The 20,044-nt window shown below is 40.0% G+C and overlaps 1 protein-coding gene across 6 annotated transcripts in view; it reads right to left on the reverse strand.

Annotated features, from left to right (window-relative positions):
- Kif6 (kinesin family member 6) overlaps positions 1-20,044 on the reverse strand; it is a 319,165-nt gene that overhangs the window by 266,541 nt on the left and 32,580 nt on the right. The gene's annotated exons all lie outside the window — the stretch shown is intronic.

The raw sequence follows: 20,044 nt of genomic DNA on the forward strand, positions 1-20,044 counted from the left end.
CTTCTCCCACATAAAGGTGTCAGATTTTTCCATAAGGGCAACATGAAACCTAACACTGAATTCTCGTCCAATTCGTCTGCAACCAGGATTGTGGAAAGAATTTAGTTCGTGAACTGAGATATCACTTGTATTACATGTGTGTGTGTGTGTGTATTGTGTATGTATATATATACATATACACATATATAGTTTCAATTATCATAGATTTATAATATGGTTCAGTCTCTGGTAGGATAAGTCTACTCATCTTTGTTCTTCTACAAAACTGTCTTGGCCATTCTTCCACATTTTCTTTTCATTGTGAATTTCAAAATCAGTTTTGTCAAGTTCCAATTGCTTCTAATTTATTTAACCACAGAACTCATTTTTCAGAGATTAATGTTCAAAAGAACACACTTCAGTGATATGCTGGCTCAGTTTGTATCTGGCCCAAAGATTTATTTAGTTTGGTCAGCATAGTGTTGATCCACTCATGTTTTTTAAAGTGTCTGACACCTGTTTGTGAGCCAAAAGTAAATAATGAATGTGCAACAGAGTAAGTGTGTGTGTGGTGGGGTCTCTGCCTTCCCGAATGGCAGCAACTGGCTGAAGCCAAGAGGTGACTGCTGCGTCTATTTACACAGGCCTTAAGGCCAAGTTCTCCAGTTTCTGAACTTGGCCCATTTCAATCATTTATGCAGCCTATTTAGATCCTACACAGCCTTTGTCTCTGAAAACCCTGCATTATTATAACACCACCTTAAATAAGTCTTGTGTGTGTCCAATTCATTCCTTGTCTACATTGCCACTGCAATGACTTTTCTATACAAATATAACTGGTTATTGCTCTGATTTAAATTATTTGGCAACATTTTTTTTCCCCTTCAGTACTGGGGATTGAACTCAGGACCTGGCACTTTTGAGGCAGGCGGCAGAACCACTGAGCTAAATCCTTGGCCCAATTTGGCAACTTTTGATTGCTTTTAGGATGAGAACCAGTTTTCTCTGTATGCCACAAGAGGCTTTTCATAACCTGGAACATTTTTCACCTATCATTTCCCATTATCTTCACATTACCCCTTCTCCAGCTATTGGGCCTAGCCACAGTTCCCAACAAGTCTCCTGCACATTCATTCATACTTGAATTTAAGTTGTTCTCTGTAGGGAAGGCCAAGTCACCCCACCACTGCTGACCTGGCTCTGCAACCCAGCTACAGCCACATCCTTTCTCTGCACACTCATTTACTTGGATGACTCTGACATCTCCAGCTCTCAGACCCAGTTCCCTCGTTACTTGCTCTTGAACGCCCTCTTTGAACAGCTTCCCTGTAGCGTTCACCTTCCTGCCACCACAAGAAGAAAGGACAGAGACTCTTCTATGTCCCTCTTCCTCTCATTGTACCTTCTGCTCAAGAACTGACTGATCTCCTTATTTATCTGACTCAGAAGGCTGTATCTTTCTTGCAGCTAGAAGTTGGATCTTAATCAAGTCAGTATCTCCTAAGCCTAGCGCAGAGTGGCTAGGAGTCTGTATTCATTCAATAAAACCTGTGGAAGGAAGAGAAGTTCAGAAAGAGGGACAGATGGACAGAAGGTTTACTGGATCAATCACTGCCTCCAGTCTTGGAAGCTCAGAGTCAAACAGAATTTTATTCATTATTTAAAACAACATAGCAAACCTGACCAAACAATAAAATTCCCAAGGAGTGGCTGAAATTAGCTTTGTCTCATATTTTAACAAATAGTGTGAACACAATTACATGGTTTCTTCTCTGACAAACTTAGAAGAGATATGTAGGGAAATCAATTATCACCGTCTCTTCTCTAAATCTAGTTAAGCTTTCTAAGTTTATTTTGCTTCATAATCAATATATTTTTCATTTTTATTTCCAAGTACTAAAGGAATTTGATGGAAATAAATGATAAAAATACAAATGGTTGTTTTGCATAGTTATTCAGCAGTCTGTAAAGTCACATCCAGTATTCAAATAAGACTGAAGGGTGTGGTTTGGCAAATACTAACATTCGTCCCACATAATGAAGACCAAACATTTATGCCAGCTTTGGCCAAAACCAAAAAAGTTATCTCAATAAGAAACCTAAACCCTAAAGTCACATTTAGAGAGCATTCTTGAATCCTGATTGGCTCCATTTTGGCACTTTTAACATTTGTCTAGCAGACTTGTGTGTATACATATAAAACACAAAATTCCATTAGTGCAACATTGAAGTTTCAAATTTAAACACATGGGAAACTGAGAAGTTATAGTGCTCCTAATAACTTTAACTTATGCACTTTATATACGCTATGTGGTAAGTTTAGATACTGAAAAGTTAAGCATTGAGCTGGAACAAAAAAAGGACACATGTATCAATTCTCCAAATTCTCGCCTTGCTTAGAATATCTACCTTTATTTTAAAAGAACTATACACTGATATAATGTTTTCCATATACATTATGAATATAGAAGGAGAGCTGAAACTGAGCCTATGTCATTTAAATATTCAGGTGGTTTAAAGTTGAATATTCACAGTGCATTGAAAACATTTCTACACTGCATTAAAAATGCTATGACTATTCAAGACATTTTTTAGACCAGAAAATTTTAAAATATATAGAAAGCACCTATTTCCAAATTAAAAGAAATACATGATCTTTTCAGATATCTTGAACATTCTATAACAGTTGAAAGAACAAAAAAATTCTAACAGACTTAAAACATCTTTTCAGGTCTATTTATTTTGCCCCCTAAAACTTCTAGGATAGAGAAATTAGAGAAGAAATTCTGTTAGGTTGGAAATAAGCACCCACCTCTCTTGAAGGGCATAATTTGCTTCACAAATAAGAAAAAAAAAAAGGCTTATTTTGTCCTACCACTACTTAACATATTAAGTTCAGAGTTATACATTAAATAATTTCCCTGTGAGCTGAGGCCAAGCACACATACTTCCGCTCAGGGGAAAAAGTTCAGAGTGAATGAAAACAAAACTCAATGATGAAGGTCTTCAGGCAGGGGCAGCCAGCCAAGCTCAAGTTTAAAAGCCCTACGTGGTGTGTGTGTCTTATGTGAATGCGCAAGAAAACACTCCAGAATTGCTTAAGTACTAGGCCTTGCTTTGGAGTTCTAGCGGATCACACAGACTTTGGTGACTGCTAGAGAAACCAGCAGTCTGCTTTCAGGTAGGCCCAACCAAACCATGCCAGACAGAGGAGAGAGTGAACTATATCCAGAGCCTGCCAAGAGAATCCACAATTGCTCTTAATAACTCATTCTGGTATTAAATAGCTCTGTCAAGAAATCTTCCCAATATCTCCAGTAAATCCTTTGTGCTGAAATTTAAACCAGAAAACTGGCCCCAATGTGACTTGAACATGTGGTCCCCTGACCTAGAGGTTATGTTGTACCATAAGACTCAGACAATAGGACCAATTCTCTATGTATTTTACAGAAATTTCCCAACAGCTACTTAAGAGTACCTGGGCCAAGAAAGTGCCACATATAGAAAATATATGTCGTATTTTGTTACGCTATTTGGGATATCATCTCATTAATCTGGTTTTCTTTTCTTAAATGTGGCCACAATTCTAAGGCCAGAAAAACAGTAGGTTACAGGAAAAGGCTAGTTCTATATGTTGCCACTGCACTGGTCAGAGGGCAGTCAAACTGACGTTTTTACTGGATTAGTAAATGAAAGTCAAGGCCGATCAAAATAACTCTACAGTGATCTGAATCAAGGAAGCTGTATTTTGTACGATTAAAATAGACTAAAAGAAATGGGTTACATTTGGCCATGATGAAAACTGGCCACCTGGCTACATCATATTTTCCTGTAAGTTCACGCACATGGTACAAAGTGTCTTATCAATATCTCCAATCAAAAAATTGATTGAAAGCCTATTATTTGGCCTTCCATTCATTCATTTGTTTTCATGCATTCATTCCAACAAATATATGGTGCCCCTTTTTGTGTAGCACGGTTCCAGGTACCACATCATGCACACTGTAAAACTGATGCGTTAGACCTGTGTGCATGGAGTAGGCTTCCTACTCTATAACTTGAAGGGAAAGTCCTAACCTTGGGGTCTTGCCCAGCCAGTTGAGGAATCACCAAATCAGACAGGATAGTGGGTAACTCACTCACCATGAGGCTGTAAGCTACCTAGTTGTGGTGTCAACATCCCTTTGGAGGCTCTGAAGCACCCAGTGCCACGTTCAGATACATAAAATACTCACAAAATTTTGTCAGTGAAACTCCTTCAACACTAGAAATCTTAGAACTTTTACTTCCAGGTCATCACGAGTGACTTTTTTTTTTTTTTTTTTGGAGCTAAGGAGCCCTGATATTCAGCTTATTCAATTAAATGACATGAATGTCAATAATCTGAACACACGCCCTCTTAAAAGAACTTTTTAACAACTTCAGAATACTAATAGCATGAGATAACATTGTCTAATTATTCCTAGATTAATATGATCCAGAAGCTTCCACTCTTTAAAAAAATCAATAAAAAAATCAAAATACAATTATTTTGGTCAAAAAAGCCATTATGAAAAAAAAAAAAAGCCATTACAAATGATTCCATAATTGCATGGTTTTCTAAGGCAAATGACAGTTTCCATTTTACTATCTGTAAGTCACTATGAAAGCATCTCGTAGCACCTCATGCAAAAAGCTAGTGCTTATGTATTTATTTAGTAAACTGCTGCTTTTTCCATGGGCTGCAAAATCCAAACTGGTCTTACCAATATTTTATAAATATGTTTAGAAAATAGTTTAGCATTTTACAAAAGAGTTTTAAGAGTACTTTTCATATCAATGGGCTATTCTGTGTGTTTATTTAAACAGTTTGAAATACTGATAGAGATTATTATTTCAATTTGAAACATAACTGATTTCCAACTTGTGATATTAAATTGAAGGGTTTCAGCATATTTGAATTAATATTAGAAATAGTGTTGAGATGTGAAGAGAAGTTGATTTAATACATGTATATGTTCAATTAATACTATTTTTTTTAATACTATTTTTAAGTTGTGTAGTTGCTTAAAATGATTGTTAGGTTTATAAGTCTTCCCCATTGGGCTTTTGAAGTGTTTGCAGAAGGCAGGGTCAAAATGGACAAAAGAGGTTTAAAATGCTTATGAGAACTGAGTTCCCCAAACTGGGATCAGAACTAAGCATTTAGGCAAATTCCAAGTGTTAAACTTGAATTAATCAAATGTTAATAAGATAATAAATGAAAGAGACTATTCTTATATAACAGTGACTAGGTCTCAAAATTACCTCATAAGGTTTTTAGGCTGAAGTAGGTTTGAAAATGCACAGCTTAATCTATTCAATATTAATTTAAAACCAATTTAAAAGAAGTCCTTTTAAAACTTCCCTTGGACAATGAAACACTCAAGCTCAGAGTAAACTCCAAGAAAGCAGGGATTCTCCTTGCCTGGTGTCCCTGCCTGGTTTCCCCCATGTCCTCAGAGACTAAGTCCTGGGCAGTTGAAGGCTTCTGCCTGATGAGTCCATGAAGTACAGCTGTGTCCCAGGAGTTGCGTGAAGGAGTTCAACTCTGTATCTTTCTAGAGATCACACTAGGGCAACCACGACATTCTCACACTGATGGGAAAATCAGTGCGTTGGAATACTTGTGGACAGAAGGAAACGTAAATTCTAGAATGATATTTACAAGGGACCCTTGAAAGACAAGAACTATGAGATTGTTATGCTATGGGTCCGCAGCGTCCCCCAAAAGCCTTGTGTTTGGAAGTGGGGCTTAGGGAGGTGACTAGATCATGGGGTGCTCTACTCATCAGTGCTTTAATCCCCTCCAGAGTTCAGAGCTGGCTTGCTGCTGAGAGTTGGGGGATGGTCAGAAGTGACAGGTCACTGGGGTGTGACCCAGGAGGTCTGACTCCCTCCGCAGCACCTCCCTTCTTTCTGCTTCCTGGCTGCCGCGAGGTGAACAACTCTCCTACGCCAAGGCCCTTCCACCATGCAGTTCCTGCCTTGGAACCTGCCAACTATAGACTGAATTATCTAAAAACTGTGAGTCAAAAATCAGCCTCTCCTTTAAGTTGTGAGTGTCAGGTATTTTGTTTCAGGGAGGAGAAAATGACCAAGTCAGAGACAAGGATTTGCTCCTTAGCTGGTGATTATAGCTGGATCACAGGAAGAGCAGCAGGGAGTTTGGCCATCAATTGCCGACTCAGAAATAAAACTAATCAGTCCCTCGGTTCGCCCGGGAAGAAGTTCTGTGTGGTGCTGGAAGCAGAACCAGAAGTGTGGCCAGGTGCAGGGTGCCAAATACCTGGGAAAGGTGGCACTTTCAGATCTGGCTCTGAGAAGCCTTAAGAAGCATGCTGATGAGGGGCGTCTAGTACCATCCAGATACCACAGGCACTCTGGGGGGACAGGACCAAGGCAGCAGGGCAGACAACTGCTTCTAAGACTTGAGTGTGAACGGGAAGGAATGACAAGTATTAAGTAAAGAGTGGCAAGTCTGAAGAAGTAATTACTGCTTTTTTTTTTTTTTTGGTAAACAGTTGTGAGATTTGACTTCCCTTAAACATGTAGATCAGAGAGAGTATTTTACAATGACAGCAAAAGAGGATGAGGGAGAGACATGGGTCATATCACATGAGAGAGCAGTTTTAGGGGAGAAATCTCAAGCAATTCAATCAACGTGGCTAGACATATAAGCATAATGAGCCACAGGGCCTGGTGCAAGAATTCTCTCTGGTGACTGCATGCATGGACACTCTCCAAGGGGTCGGGGGTCAAGACAGACACGCCCAGGTCCCTTTCCGCATGGGGTTTACATTCTGGTGAGGCTAATTAGGACTGGAATTAATACCAATTCTTAAGAAGTAAAATAAATGCTGTACATAATACACCTTCCCATGGTGCTAACTGCATATATAATAAGAAACCAACCTAAGCGGCTTTTTCGTGATTGGCGGGGTGTGAAGCAGCAGTTCACAGAGCCCAAGCTAGCATTTTTAGGGTGGAGGACTATGGGCCACAAAGAAGACACGGAAAGTAGCATATCTTGAAATCCCTATTTCTGGAAACATCACTCAGTCTTCGACAATGGCATAACAATGACCTCTAATTTCCCCACATGATGGCAGCCTTGATTCTGAGACTGAAAACTACTACACTCCCTTTTTACCCCTCAGCATCTCAATGACAGACGGCTGCGTGTGGAAGGAGCTATCACTGCCAGCCCTCTGCTGTTATTTCCCAGCAAATCGGGGCACTCTGGACTCAGAATAGACTCTGTTTTCTGTGACAGTTGATTCTACATAAAAATATGTGGAACATATTTCAATTTGATACATAAAGAAAAAATATAAACAAGAATGCATTGCTTGAAGTACAGGAGATCTAGAAGACAAAAATAATAGCTAAAACATATTTATGTCCTTTTCTCTTGCCTGGGGGTAAGATGAAAAAGTTAGAGAGCCCTTTTTGCATACCTTTTAAAACCTGAATAAATTCTTTGCCCTATGTGAAAATTAGAAAATTAGAAGTGTTCAACTGTATCTTAAATAATTAGGAACAACTTCTTTTAGTTCTTTTTTGGTTCTCTTTTTAAAAGCAGAATGAACGCAGCATGAGTTCAAACACGGGATGTGACAGTGACAAACCAAACTACTTACAGCTTTTGTTGTGGAACCCAAAGAGCCCTCAGAAGCCTCTCCCTCTTGAACATCTCCCCTAGAATCAGAAACCCAGTGCACTCTGGCATTCCTAATACAGGGTCACTCGGCCTTCTGTGAATACTTTCCAGGATGAGAAGCTCATCACCCCACAAAGCAGCCATTTCATTTCTCGTCAAGTTTTGTTGTTGTTGTTGTTATTATTTTTGTTTTTTTCGGTACTGGGGATTGAACTCCGGACATTGTGCTTGCCAGGCAGGTGCAGGCCACTGAGCCACACCCCCAGCCTGTGGTCAAGTTTAATCACTGCATAGGCTTTGAGCACCCAGAATCCCATGCTACCGGATGGTAACTTTCCCTGAATGCTTCTACTCCGGTCTTCCAGATTAAATTAATTTTCCACTAAACTCTCACATAAGAAACACATAATCAAACTCTCCAATATAATTTTAAGTAATAGTCAATATTAGTTTCAAAGCACTAATATAATTATGTGAATACTATTGTATTTAAGGCCCTTTTTAGAAATAAAAGATAGAGTCTACTAAAAATAAAATGTATTAGGAAAACATTTTTTAAACCATAAAATTTATTGAAACATTTAGTACTACAACTAAATACTGAGCGACTTCATATCATACAATTTTTATTGTAGTTAAAGGCTAGAAAGTGACTTAAATAAGTCCCTTCTCCAAAAGTATTTACCTATTTGCTTTTATTTAACACCATTTAATGTGTGAAATAAAGGGTAAAATATATCCTCTTAAAGTGTTCGCTTGGATACTGTGAGAAAGTGCAAAAAGAGGCCCCGGGGGAAAAAGTAAATGAGCAAATCTAACAAAACAAAACAAACCCAATGTTTCAAAGGTCATTTTTAAACTCCTTCTCAAAGCATCCAGTGTGCACAGGAAGCCCCGCCTCCCAGTTCACACTCCCTCCCCTTCACTGATCCGGAGGACGGGCTAAAGCCGCCCACACGGAGTCACTCACGGGGTCAATATGGCGCATGCGCCGATGTCGCCAGGCGCGGAGTCTAGGCTTCTCTCCAGAAGTCTCATTATACATCCGTGCCCCCTTGGAGTGGGGAAGCATTTCCTCTGCTTTAAAATACTTCCCATATCTCCCACAGGTCTGTCCTCAGTTTATTTCCCCTTGAAGATGCTACTTCTCATTCCCAGCCAGTTACTTTGAAAACTTTAATTATAATAAAAACTCGGGTTTTGCTCTGTCAGGAGGGGACTTGGGTTTTGGCCCCCATAGGAGATGTGAAGGGGTAGCTCCCGGGAACAGAGCTTGCGTCCTCAGAGTCCTGCAGGGCAGGAGGTGTGCCTGCATCCTTGGGGACACAGGGCGGAGCCAGCAGGGCTGGGGTGGCCCAGCCAGGGCAAGGTGGCAAGTGCGGGCCAAGCCCCAGCACACTCAGACTTGTGGAAAGGGTGCCGGGGTGGCAGTGTACGTTTTATTTGCGTCTCTTTCCTGCAAACGACCTTTCTGAGTGAGCCAGGCAGGAGCAAGCGACGTCACTCTTCAGGAAAAGCACTGGACAGAGTGCTTTGTATGGCAAGAGCTGCTCAAATGGGTGAGCAGGTCCTTGCTCCATGGGGACACAGCCTTGCCCTCTCCAGTATGTGGCTCTCCCAGAGAGAGAAAGGAGGCAGCCCAGGGAGGGCTTGGGGTGCATCTGAGGAGAGGAGCCTCATGTCTACAGCAATAATTTGTTGGTATGATTACACCCAATCATAATGTCACCCTGGATTATAGCTAAAGAAAGGGGTTCTCAGCAAATGCTGGAATTTATTGACTTCAGGGTCTGGCTCACTCACAGAGTTCACTTTGTGTTACCTTTAGTGAGTCCTCTTCCCCTAGAAGTAACAGCAACCTGACCCACTCTGTGCATACTGCCTAGGTTAGGCCTCCAGCACCCTCCCCGAGCCAACCACAGGAGGGTGCTAGACCTGCTGTTTGTGGATCACACCTGATCAGTTTCAGGAAATAGTCAAGTGCAATAGGTGCCTGTTCTATCTGTAAAGTGACTGCTTTTTCATTCCATATCCATCATGTGTCTGTCAACACAGCACTGTGGATTACTGCAAGGCCATATCAATGGGTCAGGCCAGGATCTCTGTCTTTAAGAACCTCAGAGTCCAGCTGGAGTGAAGGTAATGATGTACACACAACATACAAGTTGTGATCCAGGTGGGAAGCAAATATGGAGAAGGCATCCTGCATAGCTTGTTTCTGCTGGGGTGACTGCAGGTGTCACTTAGGAAACGTTCTTTGAGGAGGACCTGAAAGGACTTAGAGGACTTACAGACTCAGTATCCATGCCGAGCACCGGTCTCTGGTTTCTTTATGAAGGACTGCAGTGGCTGGAGGGGGGCCCAGGCTCCCCTTGGCTCAGGTGACAGAATCCACGCATGGCTTTGTAGTTGGCTGGGTGAGGGGATGGAGCTGGTGTGAGGGTCTGGCCTCCTACCCTTGCATTGGTCCTGGGGCTGGGGTTGGCTGGGGAAGAAAGACCTGTTCTCCATCCTGGACGTCAGCTGAGGGTCATGTTCCTGTGTCACTCCTGTCTGGCTTGTTCTCCAGGCACTCCTCATCCCTGTGGTCCCCACCTCAGCCCTGACATCTCCAGCTAATTCCCTTCACTGATAGGGCTGTCTTCTTCCCCACATCTTCCTTTGTCTTTAACAACAACTTAGTAATAATAGTAGCACAACCAGCATTTGCTGAAAATGTACCATAGGACAGGTAATATAGTTATCTCAGTTAACCTTTATGACAACCCTATGAAATTTCAAAGTTCTTGGGCTGGGGTTTTAGCTCAGTGGTTCTGCCACCTGCCTCACAAGTGCAAGGTCCTGAGTTTGATCCCTGGTACCAAAAAAAAGGAAAGAAATTTCGAAGTTCTTAAATGTGGGTAACTAAACTAACTCTTCGTTATGTTAAGAGCACATTGGCCATCTTGGGCTGTTGTTCCAAAACTACCTAGACTGAGTGGCATAACCCATCCACATTTATCTCATGGTTCTGGAGGCTGGAAAGTCCAAATCCAAGTCAGGGTTTGGTTTCTGGTGAGATCTCTCCCTTGCTTGTGGGTAGCTGCCATCTGGCTGTATCCTCCAATAGAAGAGAGAAAAAGACTGCTCTCTCTTCCTCTTCTTCTAAGACTACAGTCCTGTGTGTCATGACCTTATTTAATCTTAATTAATTCTTAATGATCCTATCTCTAGACACAGTCATATCAGGAGGAGAGGGCTTCAACATGTGAAATGGCACTGAGGGTAAGAGTGGGTGATAAAATTCAGACCATAGCAAGGAAAAAAGAAATTAATTGAAAGGAAACACAGGGATCATAAAATCTCCAAGTAGGTTAAAATATCAGACTCAGAAAAAAAAAGCAGGAACAGAAGGAAAACAGATATCCAGAATCATACTCCAATCAACTATTCCCAGGACCATTCTGGCGGGAACCCACTGCTGTCACTAGATGCCATTGCTGGAGCTATCATTGCTGCTGCCCAGAAACCTAAAGGTGCAGCCACTGCCACCACTAGCAGCCAAGGTATGCATCTTCCCTGCTTCTGTCAGCACCAATTCAGATCAATTTCAGGGATCTGATGAAGCAAGCCTAGGTCCCAAGCCAGCCCCTAGCTGCAAGGGATGCTGGGAAAGCAGACAGACGTAGACTGTTTTGAAGCTTCCATAATGAAGGCAGCCATCGCTTCTCGGCCTTTTGGCTAAGATCAAGTGTAGGATAATGAAGGCAGCCTTACCTTCTATCAAGATGCATATGATATAGAGTATTCTAATCACAAGAGAAAGGTTCAAATGCTAGATAAGCTCCCCTCCAAATGACAACCATACATTCAGTATCTCCCATATAGATGGTAAATTAACATTTGGCATATTGATAAATAAAACAAAAGTTTCATGAAAATTACCCTTCTTACATGCCACAGGCCCTCATACTATCTGTTCTATGTTATATCATTAAAAAGCTATAATCATAAATAAGTTAAATGATTTTGAAGCCTACCAGATCATGAACAATAATTCAGAAAGCACAAGACTAAAATTAAAGTCAGGAGAAATGGAAAACATTTAAGAGGTTACCGCATTATCATAGAAGAAAAGATAAGGGATGGGCAATAAATGTGGGAATAGTGCAATGGGGAAAGACATGATATGCATCAAAGAAGAAATGCTGACGGGACTTTCTGATTAATGACTGTCAGTTGGGAGCTAGGTGTGGTGACACACACCTGTAATCCCAGCACTCATGAGGCAAAGGCCAGAGGATCACTATGAGTTTGAGGCCAGCCTCGGTTACATAGTGAGTTCAAGGCCAGTCTAGAATACATAGCAAGATCCTGTTTCAAACAAAACAAAACTAAACAAAACAGAATGTTAGTTGGGGTTACAGAAAGAAAAAAGTAAGTATCAAATCTAAAATTTGTAACCTAGATAAAAACTTAATGCTTAACTAAGTTAAGCTCTTTCACTGAGTCTGATTATGTCATTAGTTTGCCTAATATATTTTCAAAGACCAATAATAAAAATGAGATGAAATCTTGGAATAAGTAGGAAAACCTGAGCAAGCAGGTCAACATAAGGAAGCAGGCCAGTCCTTGATGATAGCCATTCTTACTGAAGTAAGATGGAATCTCAGTGTTGTTTCGATGTGTATTTCTGTATTGGCCAAAGATGTTGAACTTTTTTTTTCTTGTGTACTTATTGCCAGGAATAGCTGGAAAAATTCTTTCCCATTATGTAAGCTGCCTCTTCACTCTGTTGGTTGAGTCCTTTGCTGTACAGAAGCTTTTTTATTTGATACACTCCCATTTACTGATTCATTATTATTTCTTGTGCAGCTGGGGTTCAGTTCAGAAAGTCCTTGTCTATGCCTTCAAGAGTTTTACCTATTTTACCTTCCAGCAGATTCCATGTTTCTATTTTTAGGTCTTTTATCCATTTTGATTTGATTTTAATACAGGGTGAGAGCTAAGTGTCTAGATTCATTCTTCTCCATGTGGATAACTAGTTTTCCTAGCACCATTTGTTAAAGAGGCTACCTTTTCTTTTCTCCAGTGTGTATTTTTGGTCCCTTTGTCAAAAGTCAGATGTTTGAATGTGTGGAGTTATTTCTGCATGCTCAGTTCTATTCCACTGGTCAACATGTCTATTTTGTGGCACATAATTTTTACTTGAAAAATATTGGCTGAACTGAAATGGACTGAGCTGAGCAAGTTCAGTAAGAGGAAACCTTGTGGGCAAAATGTTGAAATGTAAGCTGAAATGAATAACAGAGCTGGACACATTTGGAATGGCTTCAAAGAGTTCTGATCAATATCCACTGACAGAGATCTTTAGTGGCAGTGTCTCCAGGCTAGGTAAATGGACTACTCCTGTTCAATAACTTTTCCAAGCAATTATGGAAGACCTGATGGTGTGCACATCAAGTTTACAAATGACTCGGGGCTAGGAGGTAAAATTAACATACTAGATAAGTGATTCAGGATTGAGGAAAGAAAGAGGTAGAGTGAGGGACCAAAACTAAACAAAATGTAACAAGGATCAATAGAAAGTCCTGAAGCTCAATAGCAATAAACAAACCAACTGCATTACTACAAAGCAAGAAAATTAATATGATTGAGACTTCCAGTTCTCCACTATAGCTGCCCAGAAAGCCTGAAATCTTTTCTTCTAAAAATCTACTTAGACATTCTGGATAAAATACAATATATATGTCTTTAAATGTTTAGTTAACTTCGCAAGAATATAAGAAAGGAACCTAGGGACCAAAACAAAGAGGTAAATGAAAAAGAAAGTAAAGTCCATGAGTTAATGCTGGGGCAAACATAGGAATGTGGGGTGGGGAAAGTGCTTTTCTTAGACTCTCCCGGTTTAGGCCAGCAGGAAGTGGGTAGTTGGAACTGAGATATCTGTATAAACCTGTGGCCATCACTACAAGAATGTACAAGACAAAAAAAAAAAATCATCTACCTACTAATATAGGAAGAAGAAAACTTGATTAACTCTGCCTACACCAAGCATGGAAAAAGAAAAAGTCTCTCTTCAGCATTTATAACATTGACTTATCCAGAGGTATAAATTTATACTCCCCAACTGCTCTGCAAATCTCAATCATTAAGATTAATTTAAAAAGTGGCTTGAGGATTATTATAGCACTGGAGCAGCAGGCAGAAGCAAAAATAAGTCTAAGACCATAGTGACAAGCCCATAACCAACACACAACAGGATACGGGTAGAGATGGACAGAACTCCACTGGAGACGAGCGCACAGTCAAAACCAATGAAACCAACAAGGGCACGAGCCACAGAAAAGGTCAATGGGACCCACACGCAGCCGAGCTAGACCTACAGGAACAACCAGAGAAGCCTCCACAGTAAATGTGTTTAAGACTACTGAATAGCTAAGCTAATATAAAATAATAAAATAGCAAGAAACTGACAAACAAGGGTAGGAAAAAAATGACCAAACAGATTTTCTAAAATGAAGATGCAATCATTAAAAATTTAAAAACTCAATGTAAGGGTTAAATGAAAGATGAAACATAAGTGGGGAAAGACTTGTTGAAGTAGAAGAGATATTTGAGGAAATTATCTAAGATGTTGCGAAGAGTAATAAAAAGATAGAAAATATATGTCTGAGATGTCACTAAATGTGAAGGAAAATATATGTTTAATATGAATTACAGAAGTTGGCACTACAGAGAATGGGGGAAAGAAAATATTCAAAAAAAGAATAGCTGAGAATTTTCTAGAATTAATGACAGACATGAATCCTCAGCTTTAGGAAGCACAATGGGTTCTCAGTGGGATAGATAAAAATAAATCCACATTGAGACATATCATTGAGAAGCCACAGAACACATACACAAAGGAAAACTCTTCAAAAAGAACGCAAAGAGACATTTCCTAAAAAAAGACCAAATAGACTAAAGCAGAGTTCTTAAAAGCAAAAATTACAGTGGAGCCTCAAGTTACAACCAGCCTGACATACGAACAACTTGGGTTATGACCAGAATTTTAGTTTTAACTTATGAACAAAGTCTTGAGTTATGACCCAAATGCCAGCCACTTGTGCTTCCAGATGGTCTGATACAGATTTAACCCTTAAAGAGTTCTGGAATGAACATGACAGCGTCCTTTCCTGTGTGGGGTTAACTGAGAAATCCTGGGCCAATGTCTCTCTAAGGACACTGAGATCTGCCTGTATACAGGAAAGAGACTTTGAAGGCTGTGTAGAGAAGCCTGAGCCTTTAGTTGATCAACTTGAGTTACAACCAGCCCTCGGGAATGAACTGAGTTTTTAAGTCAAGGGTCATTGTAAAAGATGATAGAATGATATCTTCAGGGTACCAAGAAAACACAACTGTCACAAATTCAAATGAAATCAACACTGAAAGAGCTCACTCACAGACCCTCTTTGAAAGAGCCACCAAAGGATGGGTTCAGGAAGGAAGAAAGGGAGATCAGAAAGGAGACCTGAAAATGGCAATGCTGAGTGAAGAAGCTTGTAGAAATGGGGAAAATCTAAATACTCATTGATCTTTTATAACAATGACAGAAAAACAGGAAAAAAACCCATTTTACCTTAAGGTAAAATGGGAAAATAATGATTCATCATAGATCAGAAGATTAGAGATATTAATTAAAGTCTATGAAATCAAGGATGCTTATAAATTTTTAAAAATCACATTAAAAGAAGAGAATATAAGATTTCCAAATAAGCAGTGGGAAAAAAACAAAGAAAAGCTAGTAAGTAAAACAGATGATAAGAAAAAAGGGAGAAAAAGAAAAGGAACAGAAAAACTAGAATAAATACAATTATAATAGAAACAATTGACTAAAACTTGGATTAAAAAATAAAAATCATACCCCGCTGACAAAGAGACACAACTAATGTACAAGAATATTGGAAGAAAGTAAAAAAGGGAAGAATATATTTATATATTCCACTTAGTGTGAATATTCACACATTTCCTTGTGTGTTCACAAGGGATGCCAGCCCAGCCCCTTTAGTGCTCTTTATGTGCTATTCTATACTGTTGGCTTCAGATAAGATACAACAGACCTATTGTTGTTTTAAATAAGTTTAAGATATAAAGAATTGTTTGAGATAAAATCAGTCACTACACAGGATAACAGGAAAGAGTCTCAGGAAGATGTAACAATTCTAAATAGATAACATAAGCTCCATGAATGTAAGGCATAAATTGACAGAATTACAAGTAGAATTATAAGCACGCCTGGAGGTTTAACACATCTCCCTTGGTTCTTGATAGATTACACAGGAAAATAAATTCATATGAATGCAGCATACTTGAACCACCAAGTCAACAGCCTCCCTCCCAAAGGATAAATATGGAATCCTACAGGATGTTAATTTGCTATAAATTTTTTAATCAATTTCAAATTGTGTCCCGGAATCATGTATCAGGTGGAGAGTTTGGCCAAATGACTTTGAAGATCCCTACTACTCTAGATTGTTTAGTCTAGTTTCAATAAATATTTCACTTAAAGATTTAAAATCTAGGCTGGGTTTTGTTTTGTTTTTTCGAAACCCCATAAAGCTCTATGATGAGTTATGGCTTGAGGTATAAACCTCAAAGTTCCCACTGTGTTCCACTTTGAGTTTGGTGTGGGGTGGGAATCACCCAGTTAAACTCAGAGAAAACTCTATGGGTGTAGTCCAGAGGGAACTGAATCAAATGAACCAGCAATTTTATGCAAATTCCCATGAGCCAAAACCACTGAATTTCACTCAGCAACAAAGACTTATATTAGACCCCCTCATCAACTTGAGCCTAATTTTCCTAAACCTCAGACACGTCAGGGCACCGTAAAAGTCTGAAAGATGAGCAAAAGGCTAGGCTCTAAAAGAATTAACTTAAAAGCGGTTCAAGTTTCTATGACATTCTGGAGGCTACAAGAGGACATGGTGGAGCCTCTACTAGGGGATAAAATTACAGAAGAAATACATCATACAAGGTCCCAGCACCCTCAGCCAGACAGCAATATTTCCTGCTAGACGTTTACCATTTGTGTACTGATCCTTAATAAACAAATGCTAGCAGCATTCTAACAGCAAAAATAAATAATAAAGCACGTGTTGAAATAATATAATGGGATAAATTTACAACTAACATCTTTGCAAAGACAGAATTGGCCCCAACATCATTTTGCATATACAATTACAGTTCTACTGTTAGAAAAACAGATAAGAAAAAAGGGACCCATCATTAATTGGTACATACAGTACCTCCTTGTGTGGAAAACAGTGCTGGGTGCACTGCTGTATAAGTTCACATTTGCAAAGTTATGATAACTGTGTCCCTTTTTAGACAGCCTTGTTTACTTTTTGTTTTGTTTTATTTTTTGGTACTGGGAATCAAACTCAGGACCTCATGCTTGCCAGGCAGACGCTATACCGCTGAGCTAAATAAATCCCCAGCCCCTTCTTTACCTTTTATAATTTTTTAAGGGAAACATTAGAGAGGTAGCATCTTCCCTGATACTTCTACCACCAGGGGTGAGCTGCCTTACCATGGCAATGGTAGAGAGGAGGCCAGGGAAATGGGGGAAAAGGTAACAGAAGAGGAAAAGCTAGTCAAACAAGCTTTAGGTCCTTTGGCTTTTTCTCAAAATCCTCAGGATTCCATCTCTTGGAGCACGGTCCAGACTGCTTGTACTTCTGAATTTGAGATCAGTCTTACAATCAAGGCATCTGATGCATCTTTAAAATTCTCACATTGTAAATAAAGCAACACAGCAAGTTTTTCATTCTCCAACCAAACTTTGGCTTCTTAAGAGCAGACACAGCACCTTAAGATTCGGCAGGAATTCCTATGTGCCTGTCACAGGGCTGGTTTTCAGTGACAGCACTGACTCATTTAGATTAGGCTTCAAACAAATTAGAGTCTAAGAAGATAAACAAGATGACACCAACACAGACTCCACTGAAACATATATAAAAATGTAGAAGGGAAATAGGTAAGCTTTTTCTTCATGCACAGACTGTATTTATCGGCAAGGAAGACAAGATGGCCTCATCAATGAAGATCTCAATCTAAGAACTGGAAGACCATGCAATACAACAAACACGCAGGGAACAAGCAGATTCACACACTACTTTGGCAACTCAACAAAGACTAGAACAGTTGATGACTAATCACACAGCTTTGCCAACAAAGGCAGGACATGATGGGGTGAATGATGGAAGGAAGTAACAGACTAAGGAAGGAACAGACATGACTGCTCTGCACAGACCTATTGAAAACTCCTTGGTCCCAGAAACCAAATTAAGAATGATAGAGACTGGAGGGAGATTACAGGTGGGAAAATCCAAAAGTGAATAAAACATATCCCGCCTCCTTCCTTCAGTTACAGACACAGGCAAATACAACTACAGTATAAGGGCCATGTATCAAGTATTATGGGTATAAGAGAGAGGGTAAAAATTCTTTTGTCTGAGACACCAAGAAAAAATTCTGAATTCATGACTTCAAAGTAACTTAAGACATGTTCACACTGTAACAACCGAACCCTTAAAATAGAAATTTAATGGCCGGACTTGAACACAACTGTCACTACAATGAAAGAATATTTTCATAATAAAGTGAAATGTTTCCACATTTCAGAAGGATGCCCGATTAAAAGCAAAAATGAACAAACAAAACAGAAACCTTCACTGCTGTGATCACAAAAAAATTATGAGCACAAAAGATCTCATAATAGGAACTGTGTTCTGTTTTGACCTGTTTCGCCCTCTGGCCCTGGCCCTGTGTATTCTCATGTTTACAAACAGTACCTGGTGGTGTGCTTGTTTCTGCCACAGAAAGTAGATCAGCTGAATTAAATAATAAAAAAAAGAACTCGAGAATGTTTCCTTGTCATCAAATAATAACTGTTTAAATTTTTCCCTTGTCTCCAACTATCCCTTCTTTTAATACTCAAGTCACTAAGCATTTATCTGGAAACAAACAAAAATCCCCAGGCCAATATTCCATATAAAACACCAAGGAGCCTGGAGAAGGCAGTGTGGATCTCGCTAGGTCTCACACCCTCTTTCAGAATCAGAGCTCTTGGCTTCTTATTCCATGGAGCAACGGACAATTAGCTGCTTCATCCTCAGCTTCTGTGGACTGGAAATGCAATTTCTGGTGCTGTGATAAATTCCACTATCACAAAGCCAGCAGCATGCCCCGTGGAATGCGCTCTAATGGGATTGTAACTGTGCTGGCATTATGTACAAATTCAAGGAAAAGTGCAGCATAAGGAAGGATGGATGTCAGAGGAGCTACAAGGTTAGAAATGCAGAGTTGGGAAAATTCACTAGTTTTTTCTTCCAGAGGAAAAAATACGTTCATGGAGGTGAAATATAAAATTGTGCCAATGCACTCATTTCACAGGTAAGTATGAGTGCTTGCTACCTAGGGAAGTACAGAGCTGAGTGATTTGGGTGTAGTGAAAGCTAGAGAGAAAGGGGAAGGAAACTGTGTTCCACTTGGGGAGACACGGTAAGTAAGAAAAAGATCAGAAAGTGTGAGTATTATTGAGAAAACGAAAAAGGGTGATTGTCCTAACATGACTGGATACTTTCTAATTACTTTAGACTAGTCAAACCGAGAAGGCCTCCCTGAGGAGGTAGCATTGGGGCCAAGATCTGAGTGATGAGGAGGACAAACACCTAGGGATGAGATAAGAGGCTCAAGATAATCTTGGCTCATCCTAGGAAGTGAAGGAAAGCACTGCGGCTGAGGCTGGGGACAGGAAGAGGTGGATCTGAGGGGTGGGTAGAGGCCAGATCATTTAGGGTTTTATAAGCAATATAAAAGAGCCTGTGTTTTATTTATTTAAGTTTGACAAAGAGCTTCTGTAGTTCCAATGACAGGGAAAAACTGGATCTGATGTGTATTTTTCAAAGCTCAGTTTTGGGTACTGAGACGTGAATGAAGTGGGAGCAGTGATGAGTGTGGTGGGACAGAGTGCTGTGGGGGGCGGGGGGCACTCCGGAGGGTGGCAGTAGTGAAGGTGGAGAAAAGGGACTGATCTGGGAGATACGTAAGAGATCGGCTGATAGGACTTGCTGATGGGAGATGGGGAAAGTGACCCATCTAGAATGGCTGGAGTCATTTATTCAGATGAGGACAACTGAGGGAGGTCAGGTCTTGATAAGGAGGACCAAGAGTGCTTCAAAACACATTACCTTTTAGATTACCATCAATATCCAAGTGGAGACTGTGACTAAGTACAGTATGGAATTCTAAGGGATCAGAGCTGGAGACAGACTGGACAGTCAATGACACAAAAATTATATTTAAGGTCACAGAAATGAGTGAGATCGCAAAGAGATCAAGAAGAGTCAGTCTAAGAAT

The sequence above is a fragment of the Heterocephalus glaber genome, unplaced genomic scaffold (assembly GCF_053883595.1).
Source record: "Heterocephalus glaber isolate CG9 unplaced genomic scaffold, H.glaber_assembly_v1.0 deba00001497, whole genome shotgun sequence".
NCBI classification, from domain to species: domain Eukaryota; kingdom Metazoa; phylum Chordata; class Mammalia; order Rodentia; family Bathyergidae; genus Heterocephalus; species Heterocephalus glaber.